Below are 23,460 nucleotides of genomic sequence, written 5' to 3' on the forward strand. Positions count from 1 at the left end.
AGGGAGAGCGAGAGAGAGAGAGAGAGAATTAGTGAGAATAAGAAAAAATGGCTGCAAAATGCGAAAAGAGACAAAATTAGGACGACAGGATATGAATTTAAGGAAATAGATGGGGATAAAATTGAATAATAGGACATGAACAAAAATCAGAGATAATCAGAGAAGATAAAAAAGAATGAGAGAAGATAAAGCAGTAAAATGCAATAAAATTAGAAAAATGATGCAGAATGGATGAGAATGAAGGAAACTATATAAAGATAGTGGAAGGAGACTACATAAAGATAGTGGTGAAAAAACGTAACTAAGAGTGAATCAAACAAAATAAAACAAAATGAAATAGAAGGAGAGAGAGAGAGAGTAGTAAGAATAAAAAAAATTAACAAATTACAAGGGAGTCTAAAAAATAAAATAATATGTGATTTATAATTAATAAGAGAGGGAGAGGGGTATAGAAGTGGAAGCGGGTGGTTAGCGAGCGCGATAGAGAGCGAAAAAGTAAGGCGTAGAGTGAGATTAGGAGTAGCAGCAGAGAGGAGAGTAGTGGTGGAGAGAAAGGAGAAGTGGCAAAGACGGTGGAAGTGGAGGCGAGAAGCAAGGACGAGTAAGAGAGGAGATATTAGTTAGTAACAGTGTGTGGTCAGAAAGAGGTTAGGTAGGGACACCTTAGAGAAAAAGTGAAGTGACAGGCAGTTGAGAGGTGGCGACATTGTGGGTGAAGAGTAAGAAAGGCTGAGAGGTGGTGACATCTCGGAGAGAAAAGGGGAAGGAGTAGAGTGGCGGTAGATTTGAAGCGAGATAGGGAGAAAAGGAGAGAATAAATAAGGTGAGAGGAAGGCATGGGATAAAAAAGAGAATAGAGGATGAATAAGGAAAGTGAGGGGAAGAATAAAGCGAAGAAGGAACTCAAAAAGATGACAAGTAGAAGAGGTAAGGTGGCTAGAACAAAGAGAGAGAGAGAGAGAAGTGCGAGTTTATGTAGTGAGGGGAGTATAGTAAAGTACGGAAAGATTTGGATAGAGAGGAAGTGGTGGAGTTGGGATGAGGAAAAAAAGTCCTGACAGATAGAAGGGGAAATGAGAAAAAGGAACAAGAAGGGGGGGGGGGAAGAAAAAGAAACAGAGGAAGAGGGAAAGAGTAGAAAAGAGGAAGACGGAAAAATGAAAAGGGAAAATAGTGAGAAGGGAAGAAAAACGATGGGAGGGTAGGGCGGAGAGAAGAGGGAAGACAGGGAGAGTAGGAAAAAAGGGAGTGTGGTGAGGCTGAGGGGAGGGAGGAAAGGAGTCAGAAAGAGTAAAGTGGGGAAAGTAAAAAGGAGTGAAAGAGAGGAAAAAGAGGGGAGAAAAAGAGAAGGGGGAAAAAGGAATTAAGGAGGGAAGAAAAAAGGAAGGAACAGGAAGAAAGCCTAAAGATAGGCTTTTGGAATGTAGCGGGAGTGAATAAAAACCAGAAGGGTTTTGGAAAATGGATAAAAGAGTGGGATGTCGTGGGGTTGGTGGAGACGTGGCTGGAACAGGAGGATTGGGAGAAGATGAAGAATAGGGTGCCAAAGAAGTTTAACTGGAGTATACATGGTGCAAAGAAAGAAAGAATTGGAAGAAAAGGAAGAGCAATAGGTGGAATAATCATGGAAGTCAGAGAAGAGTTAAAAGAGGAAGAAGAATGGGTGGAGGAGAAGGGTTTAATGATTAGAGAAGTAAGATGGAAGGAGAAATGGAGATCGGCAACAGTTTACGTAAGCGGCAACTTGGACAAGATGATGGGTAAGATAAAATCGGTAAAAGAGGAGGAAGGGAGAGAGGAGAGATGAATAGTGGGGGCGATTTCAATGCGAGAACAGGGAAGAAAAAAGCGCTGGAGGATGGAGAAGAGGGAGCTGAAAAAAAATCGAAAGATAAAATGATAAATAGGTAGGAAGATGGGCTGATTAGATGGGTGGAAGAGGAAGGGTGGAAAATTATGAACGGAGCAAAAAAGGAAGGTGAGGAGGGGAAGGTGACTTTTACAGGAGGAAGGGGGGAAACAGTGATCAATTACGCAATAGGTGATAGAAAAGCTTGGGAAAGTGTGACAAGATTGGAGATGGGGTGTGAGGTAGATTTGGATCATCAATCAGTAGCAGTACGGGTGGATAAGGGGGGGGATTGATGAGAGGAGAGGGACAATAGCAGAGGGAAAAAGGTGGGTGGAAAAGACGGACTGGTCGAAAGAGGCAAGAGAGGAGTTTAGAAGAAGGACGGAGGAGGTAGAAATAGGTAGGGGGGCAATAGATAAAGAGGTCGAAAAGTTGACAAAAAGAATTAAGATGGAAGTAAGGGTGAGAAGAGTAAAAAGAGGGGCAGAAGAAAAGGGAGTATGGAAGGATGGGGACTGTAGGAAAAAGAGGGAGGAGGTAGAAAAGTTATTAAAAGACTGGAAAAGAGGAAGAAAACACAAAGATCATAAAAGAAGGAAGAAGGAGTATAAAGAAATGTGTGAGGAAAAAGGAAGAAAAAATGGAAATCTGCTGAAAGAGGCAAAAGAGGCGAGAACAGAGAAGCAGGTGTGGGAAGTAATAAACAAGGAAAGAAGAAAAAAGGGAAAATTAATAAGGAGATAACAATAGAAGAGTGGGATAAATACTTTAGGGAGATGTTAGAAGAAACGGAATACAAGCGAAGGCTAGGAGAACGAGAGGAGGGTGAGCAGGGGGCAGAGAGGGAAGTGGAAAAAGAGAAGGAGAGGGAAGAAGTAGGATGGGAGGAAGTAGAGAGAGTGCTGAAAGGGCTGAAAAAAGGTAAAGCGGCGGTAGAGGACGAGATAGGAAATGAAGTGTGGAGTTATGGGGGAAGTGGTTTAAGAAAGGCGTTATGGGAAGTATGCAGTAGAGTATGGAAAGGAGAGGGTTTTCCAGAGGCGTGGAAGGACGGAGTAGTCGTTCCGATTGCGAAAAAGAGGGGCAAAAGAGATGAGTGAGCATAGAGGGATTACGCTGATGCCGACGGCGTACAAAGTGTACGCTTCGATATTAGCAAATAAGTTGAGAGAAGAGATGGTGGAGAAGGGGAGGATTCCAGAAAGCCAAGCAGGGTTTAGGAAGAGGAAAGGAGTGGTGGACAACATTTACACACTGAATTATGCGATAGGTAAGCGATTAAAAAGAAAAAATAAGAAGGTAGTGGCTGCTTTTGTAGATCCAAGTGTGGCATTTGATTCAGTGGACAGGAGGGTTTTGGGAAGATGTCTGAAAAAACCAGGGGTGAGTGAGAGGTTGGGAAAGAGGATCATGAAAATATACGAGAAAACAAGGAGTGTAGTAAGGTGGAGGAAAGATACGGAAGGAAATTTTGGACAGCGAGAGGGGTAAACAGAAAAATTAACAGAGCCGATCAGGATTTAAACTCGAAACCTTTCGTTTTCTACCTTCGTAGTCTGTTACTGTGTGTTGCTTCACAATTGCTTTACCCACATAGCAAAATGTTGGCAGTATGCCAACAGCATGCCAGTCAATTTATCTTATAATTTCGCAGCAAGATCTTCTTGTGCTGTGTTTTTTATTCTATCCTATTTGATTTTTACTACTTTATAATCTGTTTTATCAATAAGTATGCCAGTTTACGTTGCATTTCAATTTTATATTTAAATATAAAACTGCATTATAAGAAAAATAAAAAAAAAACTTAAATAGTTTTAGGACGTTACAAACATGTAAAATGATCTATTATTATCAATAATATATTTACTATTATTTAAACTGTACAATTAGTAAAAGAAATTTGGGTTAATTTTATTTTTAATAATTGCTTTTGAATGATTCGTTTTTAGCAGATTTTATATGTAAAAATCAATAAATGTATGAAGTATGGGTTTTTACGTCTTTAATTATAGGCCAATTCCTTTTAGTGACCCAAGTCGACACAAGTGTCGTTCTATCTTTGTTATTCATTGAATGCCAAGAAGGATAGAACGATGTTTGTGTCGACTTGTGTCACTAAAAGGAATTGGCACTATATAAGTAAATTATGTCCTCATCAGCATTAATAAAGTGCGATGTTTAGTTTTCGAAAAATAAGAAGGTGTCGCTTTAGAGGACCTATATCGATATTAGCGACTTACCTCTTCACTTCTAATAAAAATATAAAAAATGTATAGTTGTATATTCGTGAAATAAAATAAATGCGCGCGCGAAGCGCGCGCCTGTGTTGTTCTATCGTGAAATAAAATAAGAGCGCGCGCGTAGCGCGCGCCTGTGTTGTTCTAGTTCCACTTTTAAAAAAGGCGTGTTAACTGAATGAATTTCGTTTGTATCGAAAAATTGAAGCCTCTTTTCCGCGATGCCGATTGGTTATCTCGATTGATTGCCGCGCCGTAGCTTGCTTCATCCCGTGAGGGACTGTCATCGCGGAGTGTGGCGAGTTTCGTGCGTGTAGTGCGTCGTGTGTGTCATGATGTGACAGCTCGCGTCGTGTCGCGAGGTTAATCGTCCCGCGTCGTGTCGCGATTATTATATAATAGCATAATGTTAAAGCTTAAATAGCGCGCGCGAAGCGCGCGTCTGTAGTGTCTAGTCTCTATTCTAAAAGCGATTTGTATTGAGAGCGATACCTTCCTTCATTATAAAATCTCAATATAACTTTTATCATAAAGGAATATAAGAAATCTTTAATATTTTAATTTTAAAATGTGCAAATATATGTTGAATATTATTTAAGTTTCTTCAGGCATACTTTACATACAGTAAAATAATTCAATAGTACAATTAAAGTCATTATTAGCATGTCTAAAGTATGAAAGATATTGCTCTCTTTGTCTAACAGTTACTATGATATATCTGACTCTCTCTTTCTCTTCTTCAGATTGTACAATACTCACATCTCGCTCGGATTCGCGTTCCTTATGCTACGCATATACAATTCTATCTTTCTCAGGTTCGTGAGTGACGCTTCGGCGCTTGACGCTCGATATTTATATTAATTTTAATAAATATATATATATATATTTGTTAATAATAATATTGATAAAAGTGATATTAGTAGTGGTAATGATGATTCCAATATCATGTTAATAATATATCGTGCAGGTAGAAATGATTAGCATTCTCATTAGTGCCGGAAATCAATGAAATTAAATTGTTTATGTATAATAAGATTTTTATTAATTTTATATCTCGCGAATGGTTGGGAATTTGATAGGAGTGTATAAAAAATATATTGTAGGATTTTCACTAAAGTCTAACATAGCATTGGAAAATTTTATTGTTGATATATGTATTTGTTAATAACAAATTATTAATTAAATAAATTAGTACTCTTTAATTCGCATATTGATATTGTTATGTTCTCTTTATTTAAGAGGTTTTGAATTTCTAATATCATCTCGTTTATGAGCGCTCTTTATTTTATTGTTATAATTATTTCGTAAATAAACAATTGCAGAAATAAAAGTTATTATCATTTTTTGTAGGTGTACTGATGCGGAGTTTATATATGCAGTTGGAATTTGTGTTTACCAGAACGAGTTTTATGTTCATGTATATAATTGGCAATTATGGGTCATAAGGCAAACGGAGGTATATATTTTGTTAATTAATTGGGTGTAGCGGATTGTTAACAATTATATTTTATATACTATTTTCAAGAGGAGGTTTTAGGCTAATCAGGAGTATAAAAAAGTATTTTTTAGTCATCATTATTTTGGAATATATTAAAGTTTTAGTTGCTTGGTTCCCGAACGATGCATCTTGCGTATATGTAGGTATATGTTAACCGCATTATTTAGGGACATTTTCCTTAAAACGGGTGTCTTTTCGCTTGAAATTTTATAGCGCTTTTATTAGAAAAGTGACATGGTTTAGACTTATATAAAAGTTGTTATACGTGATCCGAGGTATAAGTTAAAAATATTTATTGGCATGGTCAATAATTTGTTTATAATTGTTTATAAAAGTAAGTTGCAAAAATAAACGATTATGTAGTAAATGTTTTTCTATCGAACGATTCTAACGATTATTCCTTATACACGTATATATTGTTTTTATCTCAAACTATTCGTTTTCTATTTTTATTTTAATTTATTAAGAGTCTATATGGCTATCCTTGTCTTACTCTCTGTGAACTGGTATTAAACTATCCTCGTCTTTCATGAAGCGAATGTTCAATTTTCAATCCCGTTTATTAGTTTAATTAACTTAAATAGAAAATCGGCGTTAACGCTACTGGTGTTTAGGAACATGACGGATTCCATTTTTATCATAATAATTAAATGTCAAAATTTTCGTTCAAAAATGAAATTTATTGATCTTAAAATGTATAAAAGACTAAAATATCAATGTAAAAGTGATTTGGTCTTTGTAAGTCTAAAAGGTAGGAAATTTAAAATGGCGGATGTGAAACTTTAATAATTTATAACTCGAGAACGGTAAGAGATAAAGAGATGGGGTTTCTTTTGTTGTGTTCAGGTAATTAAGGGCATTATTTTAGGTTGTTTAAAAATTTTGTGTTTTATGGATTTCCGTAATTTTTAATTATATCTCAGAATTAAGAAGAGATATGATGTGAGGGTTTTTGTGAGATTACTTGACATGCTCTGCTGAGTGTCTGCAGTGATTTTATTCATCATCTTTAATAATAATTTTATGGTAATTATTTTGTTAATTAGTTTATTTTGAGAGATACAATAATGGTTTATAACCAAAAGTTGTTTGACTTTTTGTGATAGTTCCAGTAGTCACATTAGCTAGGTCTGTTAATAATATAATTTAATTATTTATAACAATCATGTTTGAGAAATGCTTGTAAGATAATTATTATTTTAGCGTGATAATATTCTTTAGGCACAAAAGGTTATGTTCTTATGAATAATCTGCTTTTTAATTTATTTATTTATATTTTATTTTAATTTTCTGAGTTTATTCTTATGGAACGTGCATTTATTCGTGTGTTAAACTGAATTTATATTGCATAAAGGGTCTCATAAAGCCTGTAATATCCATTTACCATCAATTTTAGTGATTCTGGGGAATTTTAACAAGCGATTGTCCAAAAGTTTATAGTGTGATTCATGAAAATGGGGCTTAAGCTTAAAAGGGTGCCTTTAGGCAGCCATGTTCTCTAGGCTCGTGCCAGTTGTTTTAAGAACGCGTGCTCGCATCAGCTGAGTGATTGTTGTGACGGTTAATTTAAAGAGTGATTGTTATATTATAATATTGTTTTCAGATGCTGGGCACTTCTAGCAATGAGGATAAAGATTGAAAAATTTATGCGGCTGGAATATAGCGGTGATTATACCGTCAGACGTGACATCTCCCTCCTTAGGGAAGTTCGGTCCCCGAACTTTTTAGTAAGTATCAATTCGCGGTTATGTTATATAAAGTATAATTATTATGTATGGTTAATTATTATTTTTCGTCAATATTTAGGATGGATGGTGGTATGAAAGCTGTGCTATTACGGTTGGATTCATACGGACTGGACTGTCTACTTTTTAGGTAATATTATTAACGATTATTTCCTATTATTAATTATATTTATATTTATTATTATTTCTTTTATTTTCTTCCTTCTCTTTTTTTTATATTTTTTATTGTGTCCTGTTTTAAGTATTATACAGTTTAATTATCATTATTGGTTAAATGTATTGTTATAGCATTCGACTTATTAATATAAGTATTTAATCTATGTATATATATATATATATATATATCATCTTTATTGTATTACAGGTTTCGTTGCATCGTTGTCACTGTGATTTCATTGGATGGATATGATAAAGATAGATTGGAAGTAAGTTAATGCTATATTTCTATCATTACTACATTTTATCATATAATTTTTGTCTCTCTTTTTTTTTATTATTTTTGTTTAAATATGTTCAAGTATTTGCCGCGTGTTCTTTCCGTAGCTTCGTCTAAATCCAGGCGATAAGCAAAATTACGTAGTCTTTTCACTTCTAGCATAAGGCTTGTCGTTGACATTTTGCTTAGTTCTGTAAGGATAATTATTTATTGATTATGTAACAATTTCATCTTATAAGAGTGCATTAATTAATATATTTCATTATTGTTATAGGTGATAGGAGGTAATAGTGAGCTGAGACTGAATTAATAAGGATAAGTATTTCAATCTTATTTTATATTCTTATTAATATATGTATGTATGGAAATATTAATGTATTTTCTTTTATCTTATTTCAGGTAAGGAATAGATACGAAATTATCTTGGATGGGCTTGTTTTACGAGTGTGGAAATGAATACGTTATTTTAGTGATCTTACAATTAGTAAAGCATTTAAATTACTTGTATTTAAGATTGATTAAATATATATATATTCGTATATATGTGTGTGTCAGCGTACTCTTTCCCTTTTTTTTTATTCTAAATGCATGTATATAAGTCAAAGTTAAAATTATTAGTATAGAATTAAGATTACATTCTACTGATTGCTACGATTTATTTTTCAAAGTACTTATTCTAAAGGAATTAGGATCCTCCACCGTGCTCATTAAATATAATAATATAGTAATTATATGAATTTTATTATTCTATTTCGAACCCTTCACCATGTACATATAATAAGTATTAGTATGGTCAATATTTTCTGTTAGTATTCTAATAAGGTCGCTCGCTAATGTTTATTACGATCGCAAAATAGAAGTTACTCTTTTATTATTCGAAGTAGTCCTAGCACTAATACAAATGTGCTTAATAATAGGACAGTTCCCTCTAAACAGTACACTGTAAGAAAACCGATTGGTAATTTTATAAAGCTGAATATATATATAACGCAAGATATTCGATAAGCATATTTAAATGTATAATATTATTTGTGTAAATAGGAAATAATGGCATTGTAGCTTCGCACAAATGTATTTTATATGTATGTATCATGTATCGTTTAACGCGTCCCACGAGGGATAACCGCCTCGCATAGAATTTGATACGTCAAGTGTTCGGTACGTCCATGCAAATCTATTATTGTGGTGCGGCACTCATGACAATCTATGGCGCGTTTGGTTTTTATCAACAATTTGTAACACCGGCCGCAATGTAAAGTCGTATGAACAAAAGTGCGCGAAAGCAGATGTAATTGCCGCCATACGGCGTTTGGCCGATTAAAAATACAAAATGTATGTTCACTCGTTGCACAATCTGAACACAGCGCGAGTTCTGCGGCGACTTGCGCATATCACGCAGAATGACAAATAAAATCGTAAGCCGGTCTCACTAGCGAATCCGAATAATCACGATAATAGATAGGTATCGGTAACGGTGGTTGTGTAGGAGGGGGTGGCGAGCCCTGCGGTATAGGAAGCATAGGGCGCTCACCTATTATATGATGTCTATTCGATGGTTCGGCGAAGTGGTCGTATGATCCTGATGGCTCTCCTAAGGCAAGCGGACTGCTCATTGATGTACTCAGGCCGCTCAGGGATCGTGATCCTCGGCTGCTGCATGCTTCAGCTCGTGTAGATGATGCCATTGCCACGTACTCGTGGCTCGTCTGAGTCGCTGGGATGTTGGCATAACGGGGCGGAGGTCTGGAAACGTCAGGCAGTCTGATGGTTCCTGTTATCTCGCTGCCCATGCTGATGTCATCGACGGGAGACTCTCGATTGATCTCGTCGAGCACCTCGTCAATCAAGTTCTCCATTCCAGGGGTCAGCGCTGCTTCGACGGATGCCACTGACATCCGCGGCACTTCGTAGATGGTGTTCGCCGGTGTCGGCGGACGCTGAGGTCGGGCAAAGACCTCGGGATCAGTTGGGCCGGGCCAGTCACGGTTCATGTTGGGATGGACGTCGACGCCAGGAGATCTGGTGTCGCGCTCCGGTGGTCCTCGCTGCGTTGGGATTGGCGATCGTCGATACGACTGCGCTGCGCTTAGGTCCATCGGTAGATTTTCGTCGATTCCAGGCATGGTCAAAATAATCCGGCGGAGTCGTCCCAGTATCCTATGCCAATGTTTATAATTGTTGCTATGATTATAGCTGCTCCTTCTCATCCTGTAAAGTGAGCACAAACCAAAGACTAAATTTTGGTACGAAGTCGTGTGGTTTGGTCACTTACGAATTATTGCTGTGCCTTTTCAATTCGTCCGTGCGTCTCTGCTTCATGTACTTCTTCTCGTAGATTACACTGAAATGTTCCCGTTCTTGAGCCAGACTGTTCGGATTCGGGCTCGGTCTCTCGGCTTTTATTCTCTACTGAAGAGCAAGGGGTAGGTCCCTTGGTTCCTTTGTCACGGTAGCATCGTGCATAAAGTAAATTCGCAGTACTGTTGATCCAAGAAGTCCTGCTTATCATCCAGATAATGACCACAAGTATTCCGAGAACACTCATGCCCCATCCTACTGCGCTATAGGTGATGAGTCTTTGTTCTTGCATCTTCCTATCCTTGATCTGGCGGGCCTTCTCAATGATGTCATCAAAAGTCGTTGATACGTGGCTGTTATTCATCGTCCATAATTCGCGTGCTGCTTCTGCCAGGTCGATTTGATATTTTTTGCGGATAGGCTCGTACAACTGTGAAATGCTTAGGTTGTTCATTGGAGTATAATGCTGTACGAATTCTATAGAATGAACAGATGGATGGCTCATCGTAGTAGTCCCTGCTTTAATTTTACATCCTTGGCGTATGGAGATAACGCCAGAATTACTTATTTCTTCTTGTCTGCTTTGTTGGCATTCTATACGGATTATTTCTCGTTTTCTTGCAGTATATATCCAATTTCCGAGCGTGGTTAAGGCTTTCCAGTATGTTTCTCGTAGGTTTTGTAATACTATGTTGCAATATTCCATTTCTATATTTTTATTTAGTAAAAGTTGAATGTTACAACTTGTCGCTTGCCGTATCTTTTTTAAAGGAAATATAGCTGGGCAGATAAATACGGTGCTGGACGATATGCATTCACGCAGTTCCCCTTCTCAGAACTCTTCTAGAAGCTATCGGTGTCCTCGCTTATTCCAATATGTTCTGCGTCAGATTTAATTATTGCGAATTTTGTTTCATCAAACGATTGCTTAGCAGGCAATGGTACGGCTCTATACATTTTATATATTCCAGGAATCAATAATGGGATATGCAAGATATAAATCAATCGATTTCCGGAATAGGCAATTCGTAAGTTGGATATTTTTGTAAGTTGATCCATACCGATTTCATCGGTATTCACCGGAAATTCTGCATGGGGATTTTGTTTTTTTATTAATTTACAATTCTCTATTAATTGTTGCGGTGAAATTAAACGGGGGATGAATCCCTGCTTTCCAAATAATATTCCGTCGATCAGAATATTCAAATCTATTTCATGTTGTAATATTTCTGTATCGAGTTTTGTCATAACTTCCCAAAAATATCGGTGTTTTTGGTTTAACATCGCTTTAATTTCCATTGCGCTAAGCTGCTTCCTTATCTCCCATGTAGCGTTGTACAGTTCCCCGAAACGCGTTCGCGTTGCTACAGTTTGATTCATGAGTAGCAGAGCGAGATCGTTAGTTTTATTTTCTACGTGCGTTATGGCATTACGCATGTCATATTCGTCTTCGATGGTTAAAGTTCCGAATAATATCTTGCTAAGTTGTCCAACAAATTCCAAGGGAGCTCGTTTTGTTCGAGATTCTCCTATGAGTTCACGTATATGATCTTGATATTGCTTTATCTTATTTAATTTGGCAATTAATGAAGTCAGTCGTGGTCGTATTTCACAATGCGAATTGTGATCGCCACATTGTTGTAACATTGAGTCCATTTGCTGTTCGAGCTTGGCCGTTGCACCTTTAATATCGCGCAAGTCGATGTAGATTATCATCTTCCAAAAATTCTCGGACGTACGCATTTCTCCAACGGCCTCGAAAAATATTCCAGGATTATCTTTTAAACCAGTAATTGTGTATTCTTTTTCCTTCATCCCTGATCTGCAATCCGAGCAGGTTTAGTTCGGTCTACATGTACGATTTTAGTTTTATTTGGTGGAATTAATATTTTAATATTATTATTCTCTAGGATTTCTACAATTTCATATGGTCCTGTGTATTCGTCATCGAACTTAGTTTTCTTTTTAGGTTTTAATAAATATATAAAATCTCTTATTTTATACGTTTGTGTTTTTAATTCCTTATCATAATAACGTTTATAACGTGTTTTAGCTAATCCTAAATTTGACACCGCTAGTTTCCTTAGATCAGTTAATTTATCAATAAATTCACTCACGTAATCGTCATACGTTTCTACCGAATCTTCTGTTTTTATTTCAGATGGCAATCGTGCGGCTTTGCCGAATACTAATTCATACGGTGTGAATTTTGTTCCCTCATGTACGCTAGTATTATATGAAAACATAGCATGCTCGAGCCAATTATCCCAATCGCGTTCATCAGAGATATAATGCTTTAAATATTCGGTCAATACATGGTGGCTTCTTTCTAACGAGCCATTGGATTGAGGATGGAAAGCAGATGTGCAATATTGTTTTATTTTAAAATATTTTGCAAATTTCTTCATCATTGAACTAGTAAAATTTGAACCTTGATACGTCAAAATTGCTTTGGGACTTCCAAATTGACAAATAAATCTACGCGTGAATGCTTTTGCGATTTCCTCTGAGTTCGCTTGCTCAAGAGGTACGGCAACTGAATATTTCGTTAATTGATCCTGAATCGTTTAAATATATTCATTACCATTATCAGTAATAGGCAAAGGCCCTAATATATCCATAGCAACTTTATCAAATGCGTCTACAAGAGTGTCGGTTATAATCATCGGTTGTTTAGTCTTTACGCGTACTAATTTTTTCTTTTGACAACTACTACAGGTTTGAATAAATTTTTCAACTTGACTTTTCATATTTTCCCAAAAATATTTATGACGTATCCGCGCCACTGTCTTTGCGATTCCTTTATGTCCTCCGACACTGGATTCGTGGGACTCACGTATGATACGTGGTCTATCCTCGAGCTCGGGTATGCACACTTGGCCCTTGCATACAGTAATTTGAATGTCTGTATTTAAAAATGCAAGTCTTATAATGCATCGTATTCTGAACCACGGTATTTTTATATCGCTATTGCTTTCAGATATGCTCGCATGTGTAATGTTTAAGGTAGCTGTCTCGTCAGGGCATGTATTAGATAAAGTTTTCGATTTCGGTTTTTATATCAAATTATATGATCAGCTTTGCAGTCGATTTTTTCTGTGGCTCCTTACCGACTATTTCCCCTAGAAAATCGATCTCGAAAATCACAAATTTTGTATTACTTCATACAGAAAAGAAGGCTCTATCACGGTTTCAATCACATATTTTCGTATTTTTCGATTAGATGAAGTGAGAAAAAAACATTGCTTTTTGTACATTAGATTTCGAAGAATCCGATGCAACCATAAAATATATAGGTTACCGGAGATTTCGCTGCTAATTTTTTAGTTTATTTTAATGAAAATGCGGTAATCGAGCAGACATTTTTTGGTCGAGGTGAGGTTGGGAAGACTTGGCAACGCCGCTGGCTAATCACTGTAGTTGCAGGTTATGGGGCTCGTCTTTTTTAGCCGAATTGGATAGTGATTGCACCCCTGTCATGCGTTTTGAAACCCTTTCTCATATCAGTAATTGTCAAAATTCAATCGAAAAGGAGATGTAACCTCACTTGTAACCTTTCTCGACGACTCGCATGATCAGTTGATCAAAACGGAGTCAAATGAGAAAAATCACATAATTTGGAAAAAGTAACATACTTTGTCACGTGTAAAATTTTACACCATAATTCATAAAATTATTTTTCCCTTAGCAAAAATTGCCTGAAATATATTTCTGAACGTGAAAACCTACAAACAGTCACATGACTAGCACGTAGCGAGACAGCTACCTTAAACGCATCATTTCGTTTTTTAATTCTCTAAATCCCTGCGCTACATATTTTTCTTGAATCTGATTGCTTAATTCTTCTTTAATTATTATTCCAAAAATTTTCTTGTTTTTTTTTTTCTGATATTAAGGGGACTAGGCAGTCAGATTTGGTAAAAATTTAACCTTTTTTGGGAATTAATTACAAGGAAATGAATACAAATTGTGACTAGTACTTTTAGGTAATGTTTACTAGTACCAAAAAAACAGTAAAAAAAAATTTTTTTTTAAATAATATATATATATATGACAACGCTACAGTCTTATGATACATAGGCGGTTTTTCTGGTTCGTTGTGGTTTTGCAGTGATATTGGCCATAAAAAATTGAATTGTACATTTTTCCTGGAAAATTTGGCACTCTATAGGACCCCATTCTGCACTGAACCTATTTAAAAAAGAAAAAAATCAAAATTAAAGAAATGGCAGCTGCAAATGTAAAAAAAACGTGATTTTTCATTGAAAAGAAAGAGCTATTTTATTTTATTTATTTTTTTTTGTCAAAACAGAAGTTTTTACAGACTTATGCGTAGGTTCAGGCCTTAACTAGACATGTTTTACATATGCTCAAATTTTTTTAAATCGATTTGAACCTCCGTCTTTTTGCAATTACTGCAAAACGAAGAGAAAAAAAAATTTCGAGAAAAACGCGTTTAAAGTTTCGTTCGCCGCGCACGCTAGCGCTCGACCTTTTTGGCTGTCAAATTCTTAATTTTGCGAATTTTAACATGAACCAAACGGCATTTTACTCGGGAAGGATAGTACTTTCGAAATCTGGAATAAAAAAAATCGATTTTCTGACTGCCTAGTCCCCTTAAAGTTTTGTTCGCCGCGCACGCTGTCTATGGAGCGCTCGACCTTTTTGGCTGTCAAATCCTTAATTTTGCAAATTTTAACATGAACCAAACGGCATTTTACTCGGGAAAGATAGTACTTTCGAAACATGCAATAAAAAAAAATCGATTTTCTGACTGCCTAGTCCCCTTAACACATGTCCTATTATTCCTTTAAAATTCTTTGGCTTCTGGCATATTTTCTTATTAATCAATTCTTTTCCTATTTCATCTATCGGATCTCCCTTCGTATCTATAAAGTATATTATATTATCATTCCTCATCCATATGTGATCTCGGGAATCTATAATGTTGACAGAAGTAACTTCCATTTCTCTTATTCTTGGTCTCTGTAATTCTTTCGGTGGTGTTCGTTCCTTTAAGTTAGATTTTTTATTTGTTTTCTTGCTTAATTTTTTGTTTGGAAATTTTTTATTTACTGGTCTTTTATTAGGAGTAGTATCTTTTGTTTTCGCAGATTTTTTATTGCTTATTTGTAAAGGTTTAGGAACGGCATTATACGAAGGAGGTGAAAATATTCTATTCATATTGCTTTCATCTGTCAAATCATCACTCGGTGTTTTTTGTTCACGATATCCTAATGGTTTTTTATTTATTTCATAATCCATTTCACTATCAATATCTACTTCCATTGCTTCTAATTCTCGTTTATCTAATGGTATATTTTCTTCTATTACTTCAATAGTGTCGATGTCATCTGGCAATTTTTGTAATTTTTTATCAATTTTTACCTTTGATTTTGGCATTATTCGTATACGCGAAGGTGGTGCATGAACGTCAGCCTGTACTTCAATATTACTATGTGCTTGATGGCTGTCGCTATATTGTGGTGCTATTTCCATAGCCTCATCTTCAGATTCCTCTTGTTGTTTATGCATTTCCTTTTCATTATAAAATTTTTTATCATCGATTCGTTTTTTCGGGACACCCGTTGTGTGGCTTTCGCTTGGTCTCTTGCGCGAAGCGCATGCGTCATCGGGAGCGGTTGCTTTCTGCAGCGGCTCACAGGCGGCGTCGTCATCGCTAAGACGCTCTTGCGGGCCGCGCCCTTCAGCTTCATACACATGTAGCATTGCGTCTTTACTGTCATCACAGGATTCGTCGATTTCCTTTGGACTAGAATCTTTACGGTGTTTCTTTGTTCTCTTATGCTTTCGCTTTCTGCGTCTTATATGGGTAGAAGAGCTACTCTCATGTTTCCTCTTTTCACCTTTTTGACATATTTCTGGATCATCGGTATTGTAGTCGGTTTCATAATAGTATGAAGCTGTTCCACTGTCACTACTACTATCTAAAGCTTTTAAAAATTTACTTCTAGGTGACACTTCTTCTTCACTATCTGAATCTATATAAGGAGATGGTTCATCAGGTCTGTTCTTTTTATGCGGCGCTGGATTTCCTGATCCTTCACTTTCCATTGCTCTTTTAAAACTCGGGTGAAATGTTTTTTGTTTTTTATGTTCCTGCTCTACTGAGGCTTCACTCGAAGATGATAATGCTCGTTTTGCGTGCAAAGGATATACATGTTTAATTTCTTCGATAGGATTTCTGGACAAAGCGTCAGCATTTTTATTTATTTTTTCTGGTTTGTATTTTATTTGATAATCGTATTCCGCTAATTTTAATCTCCACCTCATTAATCGTGACGTAGGATCAGATACTGAATTTAACCATTCTAATGGTTTATGATCCATTACTAATGTAAATTTACGTCCATAAACATAAGGTCGAAAATGTTTCACGGCGTAAATTAAAGCTAATAATTCTCTTTCTGTAGGCGAATATCTTGTTTCTGCATCATTTAAAACTCTTGATGCATAAGCTATGGGTAGATCGCTTCCTATTTTGCCTTGACTTAATATTGCACCAATAGCGTATCCTGATGCGTCAGTAGTTATAATAAACGGTTCATTAAAATTAGGATATTGCAAAATTGGTTCTGAGCACAAAGCGTGTCTCAATTTATCAAATGCTTCTTGCTGTTCTTGTTTCCATTCAAATGCAATAGATTGTTTCGTTAAATCCGAAAAAGGTTTAGCGATTTTAGAAAAATTTTCTATGAATCTTCGGTAATATCCTGCAAGACCGAGAAATTGCTTAATATTCTTTCGTGTTTTTGGCATCGGAAATTCCTTTACAGCACTTACCTTTTTGGGATCGGGTCGTACACCATTTTCAGTTATTACGTGTCCAAGATAAGCAACTTCCTTCTTTAAAAATTCACATTTATCAGGTTGTAAGGATAAATTTGCTTCTTCTAATCGTTTCATTAATCGTTGGAATTTAATCTCGTGTTCCTGAAGCGATTTAGCATATATTACGATATCATCGAGATATACAAATAATTCAATTCCTTGTAAGCCTGTTAATACCTGATCCATTAATCTCTGAAAAGTAGCAAGAGCATTCTTTAGTCCAAACGGCATACGGTTATATTCAAAATGTCCGTACGGTGTTGAAAACGCAGTCTTATGCTTGTCAGTCTTGTCCATTAATATCTGGTGAAATCCAGGAGCTAGATCAAATACTGAAAAATATTTTGCGCTACCAAGCTGATCGAGTATATCGACAATATTTGGTAGTGGATATGCATCACCGATCGTTTTCTCATTAAGCGCTCGAAAATCTATTACGAGACGCCATTTTTTATTGCCTTTAGAATCATCCTTTTTTGGTACAATCCACAAAGGAGAATTATAAGGGGAGCTCGACGGCTCTATTACACCTTTTTCCAACATTTCGTCAACCTGTCGTTGTATTTCTTCTTTATGTACTTGAGGATATCGATATTGCTTGACGTTGATTGGTCTATCGTCAGTGGTGAATATTCGGTGCTTTGATACGCTAGTTGCGCCTAGCGATTCTCCTGGCAAATGAAATCGTTCCGCATAATTTGTTACTAGCCTAGTGACACTAGTTTTTTCTTCCGCATTTAAATGATCGAGACGTAGTAGCTGTATTATTTGATTAACTCGTGTTTTATTGTTCTTTGAGTCTTCTTCTGCGTCATTTGCGTCCATTTCTTCGTTATTTAGCTCTTTGAATGGATATATTTTTACAGTCGGTATCGCTAGTTCTACGTCTTCGTCCGATGAGTTAATAACATATAGATGTGCTATCCCATCACGATTCGAGACAACGGCGTTACCTAAGTACACCTGCGATCCGGCATCTAATTTTAGAATATATCCGTATTTTATTTCAGGATTTGCTATACGAACAAATATTTGTTTTTGCGTTCTAGCGGGAATAGTAACGATTTCGTTGTTATGGAAATAGTACGATACTCCGTTCACAACCAGACAAGTCCTCGGGTAGTCTATAGTTGCCTTTTGATTTTTGAAGAATTCCGTGCCTAGTATTCCGTCTGACTTAATTGGAAAATTATTAGGAACTACATGAAACCGTGCATCAGCATCGAGAATGCGTAATTTAGCTACGCCTACCGTGCGTGTTCGTCCCTTAGTTATTCCACTAAGCTCGAATACTATTTTCTTATCAATGAGCACATTCTCATGGAGCGAATTCTCCTTTATCAAATTTATATCGGATCCCGTATCTATCATAAAGCTAGCGCGTTCGTCGAGAAGATTTTTACTTGGCAGAACGACAGAAGGTGGCTTCCCGATTTTATTACAGATTTTTACACTTGCGTTTCCTTTTGAGGTTTTTCCGGGTTGACCAGGCGCACTCGCGGGTGTCACGTCTGACGGTATAATCACCGCTATATTCCAGCCGCATAAATTTTTCGATTTCTATCTTCATTGCCCAGCATCTGAAAACAATATTATAATATAATTATCACTCTTTAAAGTAATTGTCACCATAATCATTACTCAGCTAATGCGAGCACGCGTTCTTAAAGTATTTGACACAAGCCTAGAGAACATGGCTGCCTAAAGGCACCCTTTCAAGCTTAAACCTCATTTTCATGAATCACACTATAAACTTTTGGACAATCACTTGTTAAAATTTCCTAGAATCACTAAAATTGATTGCAAATAAATATTACAAGCCTTATGAGCTCCTTTATGTAATATAAATTTAGTTTGACACGCGAATCTAACAAAAGCATGTTCCATAAGAATAAACTAAGGAAATTAAAATAAAATATAAATAAATAAATTAAAAGCAGATTATTCATAGGAACGTAACCTTTTGTGCCTAAAGAACATTATCATACTAAAATAATAATTATTTCATTAGCATTTTTTTCAAACATGATTGTTATAAACAATTAAATTATATTATTAACAGACCTAGCTAATGTGACTACCGGAACTATCACAAAAAGTCAAACAACTTTTGGTTATAAATCATTATTGTATCTCTCAAAATAAACTAGTTGACAATAAAATTTATCATAAAATTATTATTAAAGATGATGAATAAAATCACTGCAGACACTCAGCAGAGCATGTCAAGTAATCTCACAAAAACCCTCACATCATATCTCTTCTTAATTCCGAGATATAATTAAAAATTACGGAAATCCATAAAAGACAAAAATTTTAAACAACCTAAAATAAAGCCTTTAATTATCTGAACACAACAAAAGAAACCCCATCTCTCTACCTCTTACCGTTTCTAAGTTATGAATTATTAAAGTTTCGCATCCGCCATTTTGAATTTCTTACCTTTTAAACTTACAAAGACCAAATCACTTTTATATTAATATTTTAGTCTTCTATACATTTTAAGATCGAAAAATTCCATTTCTGAACAAAAATTTTGACACTTAATTATTATGATAAAAATGGAATCCGTCATGCTCCTAAACACCAGTAACGTTAACGCCGATTTTCTATTTAAATTAATTAAACTAATAAACGAGATTGAAAATTTTACATTCGCCTCATGAAAGACGAGGATAGTTTAATACCAGTTCACAGAGAGTAAGACAAGGATAGCCATATAGACTCTTAATAAATTAAAATAAAAATAGAAAACGAATAGTTTGAGATAAAAATAATATATACGTGTATAAGGAATAATCTTTAGAATCGTTCGATAGAAAAACATTTACTACATAATCGTTTATTTTTGCAACTTACTTTTATAAACAATTATAAACAAATTATTGACCATGTCAATGAATATTTTTAACTTATACCTCGGATCACGTATAACAACTTTTATATAAGTCTAAACCATGTCACTTTTCTAATAAAAGCGCTATAAAATTCCAAGCGAAAAGACACCCGTTATAAGGGAGATGTCCCTAAATAATGCGGTTGACATATATATACATCTATGCAAAACGCATCGTTCGGGACAGAGCGACTAAACTTTAATACTTTCCAAAATAATGATAACTAAAAAATACCTCTTTCATACACTCGATTAGCCTAAAACCCCCTCTTGAGAATAATATATAAAACATAATTGTTAACAATCTGCTACACCTAATTAATTAACAAAATATATACCTCCGTTTGCCTTATGACCTATAATTGCCAATTATATATCATGAACATAAAACTCGTTCTGGTAAACACAAATTTCAACCGCACATATAAACTCCACATCAGTACATCTATGAAAAATGATAATAACTTTTATTTCTGCAATTGTTTATTTACGAAATATTTATAACAATAAATATTTATCAATATAATCAATATAACAATAAATTTTATCAATATAATAATGTAAGGAACGCGACTCATACGATGCTTGATTTAGTGTTCTCTACCCTGAGAAGTGTCGTCGTACGGCCGGCATGCGAGTTTTTGTGTTCTCAAGACCAATATCACCCCGCCTTAGAATTATTGTTACCATTATTGATTTCTGTACCCCGCCCACAGTCTCTTGAGTGGAGGCTAAATTTCAAGCAAGCAAATTATACTGCTATAAATGATTATTTTAATAGCATCAAGTGGGACGTCGAGTTAGCGCCCCTCGATATAGACAGCTCCGTTGAATTTTTGTATAATCATTTTAATCATGTAATCTCGACCTACGTTCCACTCTACCCGGTACGCAAATCCCGTTATCCAACATGGTTTACAAGGGAATTGATAAATCTCACGAAAGCTAAAAAAGCAGCACATTATCGTTTTAAAAATACTAATGATTTCATAGACTATTTAACTTTTTCTCAGTTGAGGGCTTAATGTGGATCATTATCCTCAAAATGTCTAAAAAATTACGTAATGAAATTGGAAAGCGCTATTACAAGTAATGTAAAAGTTTTCTGGAGCTTTATGGATTCAATGTTCTCGACAAACTCGTCGACAACGCACCTTCTTGATAACGGCTCAGTCATTGAGGACGGCACGGACATCGCTAACTGTTTTGCAGATTTTTTTGAATCGGTTTACTCTGTCTCTGACAAACAGGCTGCGGATGTAGTGTATGAGCAAGGAGTAGAACTATCAAATATCGACATCACCATTGGTGAGGTTTTTAATGGTATAGACAAATTGCAAAATAATTCGAGCCCTGGTACGGATGGGATCCCACCTATCTTTCTTAAATCTTGCATATACACTTTGTCTCGGGCACTTTGGTTGATTTTCGATAAGTCGTTATCAAGTGGTGTATTTCCAAATGCGTGGAAACTATCTATTGTTACGCCTATCCATAAAGGCGGTGATAGAACCTTAGCCTCGAACTATCGACCCATAAGTAAACAAAATATTATACCGAAATTATTTGAGAACTTAGTTGCAAGCAAGCTCTCATCATTACTAAAAAATATAATAATCGACGAGCAACATGGATTTGTGGCCGGGCGATCCACAACGACGAACTTATTGCTGTACCACGATTACTTGATCTCAGCTATCGAGGAGGGTCATCAGGTTGATGCGATATATACCGATTTCAGAAAAGCCTTCGATAGCGTGGATCAGTACCTCTTAATAAAAAAATTGCGTGCATATGGTATTGATGGACTTTTGCTGAGGTGGATATCAAGCTTTATCACGGACAGAACGCAGATTATAAAATTCAAAAATTTCTTTTCCAGAATCATTAATGCCACGTCTGGTGTGCCCCAGGGTTCTCACCTAGGTCCGCTATTATTTAATTTATTCATAAACGACATTATATCCGTTTTTAAACATTGTAAATTACTGCTGTTCGCGGATGATCTAAAAATCTATCGCCGAATCAGAGGAATTTTGGATGCGTTACTTTTACAGTCGGACCTAGATCGTTTGAGCTCCTGGTGTAACAATAACAAGTTATATTTTAATCTGTCAAAATGCCATGTGGTCCACTTCAGCAAAAAGAAAAGTGTTCACAAACATAACTACATTTTATTTGACACTCCTCTGTCTGCGTGCGACTTTATACGTGATCTCGGTATATGGTTCTCTGCGGATTTGTCATTTGATAGACATATCCACTCTATTACGAGTACCGCGTATAAAAAACTGGGCTTTGTTATGCGTTCATGTAAATATTTTTCTAGTATTCGTACACTAAAAATGCTGTACTGCGCTCTGGTCAGGCCGTGCCTGGAGTATGCCGCCATTGTATGGGCCCCATATCAAATAGATCACTCTAGGGGCATTGAAAAGATCCAACATCGTTTTCTCCGAAGAATTAGCTTTCTTACAGATAACCCGTTGGATCCGCGTGATCATAACTATGATCTCTTACAAGCTAAAATAAATCTCTCAACGCTGAGTGATAGGAGAACATTTTTTGACCTATTATTTTTATTCAAACTGATCAGCGGTCATATTTCATGCTCGGATCTGCTGCAGCGTGTACACCTTCATGTCCCAACCAGAACCCTCAGATGTAACCCAGCGTTCCACGAGGAATCACACCGCACGTCTTACGGAAAATTTAAACCCTTAAATAGAATCCACATACTAGCTAATAAATTTTCCGACCGACTAGACTTCTTCCATAAAACCACCGACTCATTCAAACGATCGCTAAATCGGTGTCTTCGTTAATTAAACCGCTTACTTATGCACTTAGCGCTTGTTTAGACTATTTGGCAACAGCTGTCACTATATAATTGTACTAAAGGGATCTCACCCGTTAAATAAATAAATAAATAAATAAATAAAATAAAAATGCTCATAAACGAGATGATATTAGAAATTCAAAACCTCTTAAATAAAGAAAACATAACAATATCAATATGCGAATTAAAGAGTACCAATTTATTTAATTAATAATTTGTTATTAACAAACACATATATTAATGATGAAAATTTCCAATGCTATATTATACTTTAGTGAAAGTCCTACAATATATTTCCTATACACTCCTATCAAATTCTCAACCATTCGTGAGATACAAAAATAATAAAAATCTTATTAGATATAAACAATTTAATTTCATTGATTTCCTGTACTAATGAGAATGCTAACCATTCCTACCTGCACGATACATTATTAACAAGATATTAGAAACATCATTACCACTGCTAAAATCACTTTTATCAACATTATTATTAACAAAATATATATATATACTTACTAAAGTTAATATAAATATCGAGCGGCAAGCGCCGAAACGTCACCCACAAACCTGAAAAGATAGAATTGTATATGCGTAGCATAAGGAACGCGAATCCGAGTGAGATGCGAGTATTGTACAATCTGAAGAAGAGAAAGAGAGAGTTTGATGTATCATAGTAACTGTTAGACAAAGAGAGCAATATCTTTCATACCTTAGACATGCTAATAATGACTTTAATTGTACTATTGAATTATTCTACTGTATGTAAAGTATGTCTGAAGAAACTTAAATAATATTCAACATATA

The sequence above is a fragment of the Temnothorax longispinosus genome, chromosome 6 (assembly GCF_030848805.1).
Source record: "Temnothorax longispinosus isolate EJ_2023e chromosome 6, Tlon_JGU_v1, whole genome shotgun sequence".
Taxonomy (NCBI): Eukaryota; Metazoa; Arthropoda; class Insecta; order Hymenoptera; family Formicidae; genus Temnothorax; species Temnothorax longispinosus.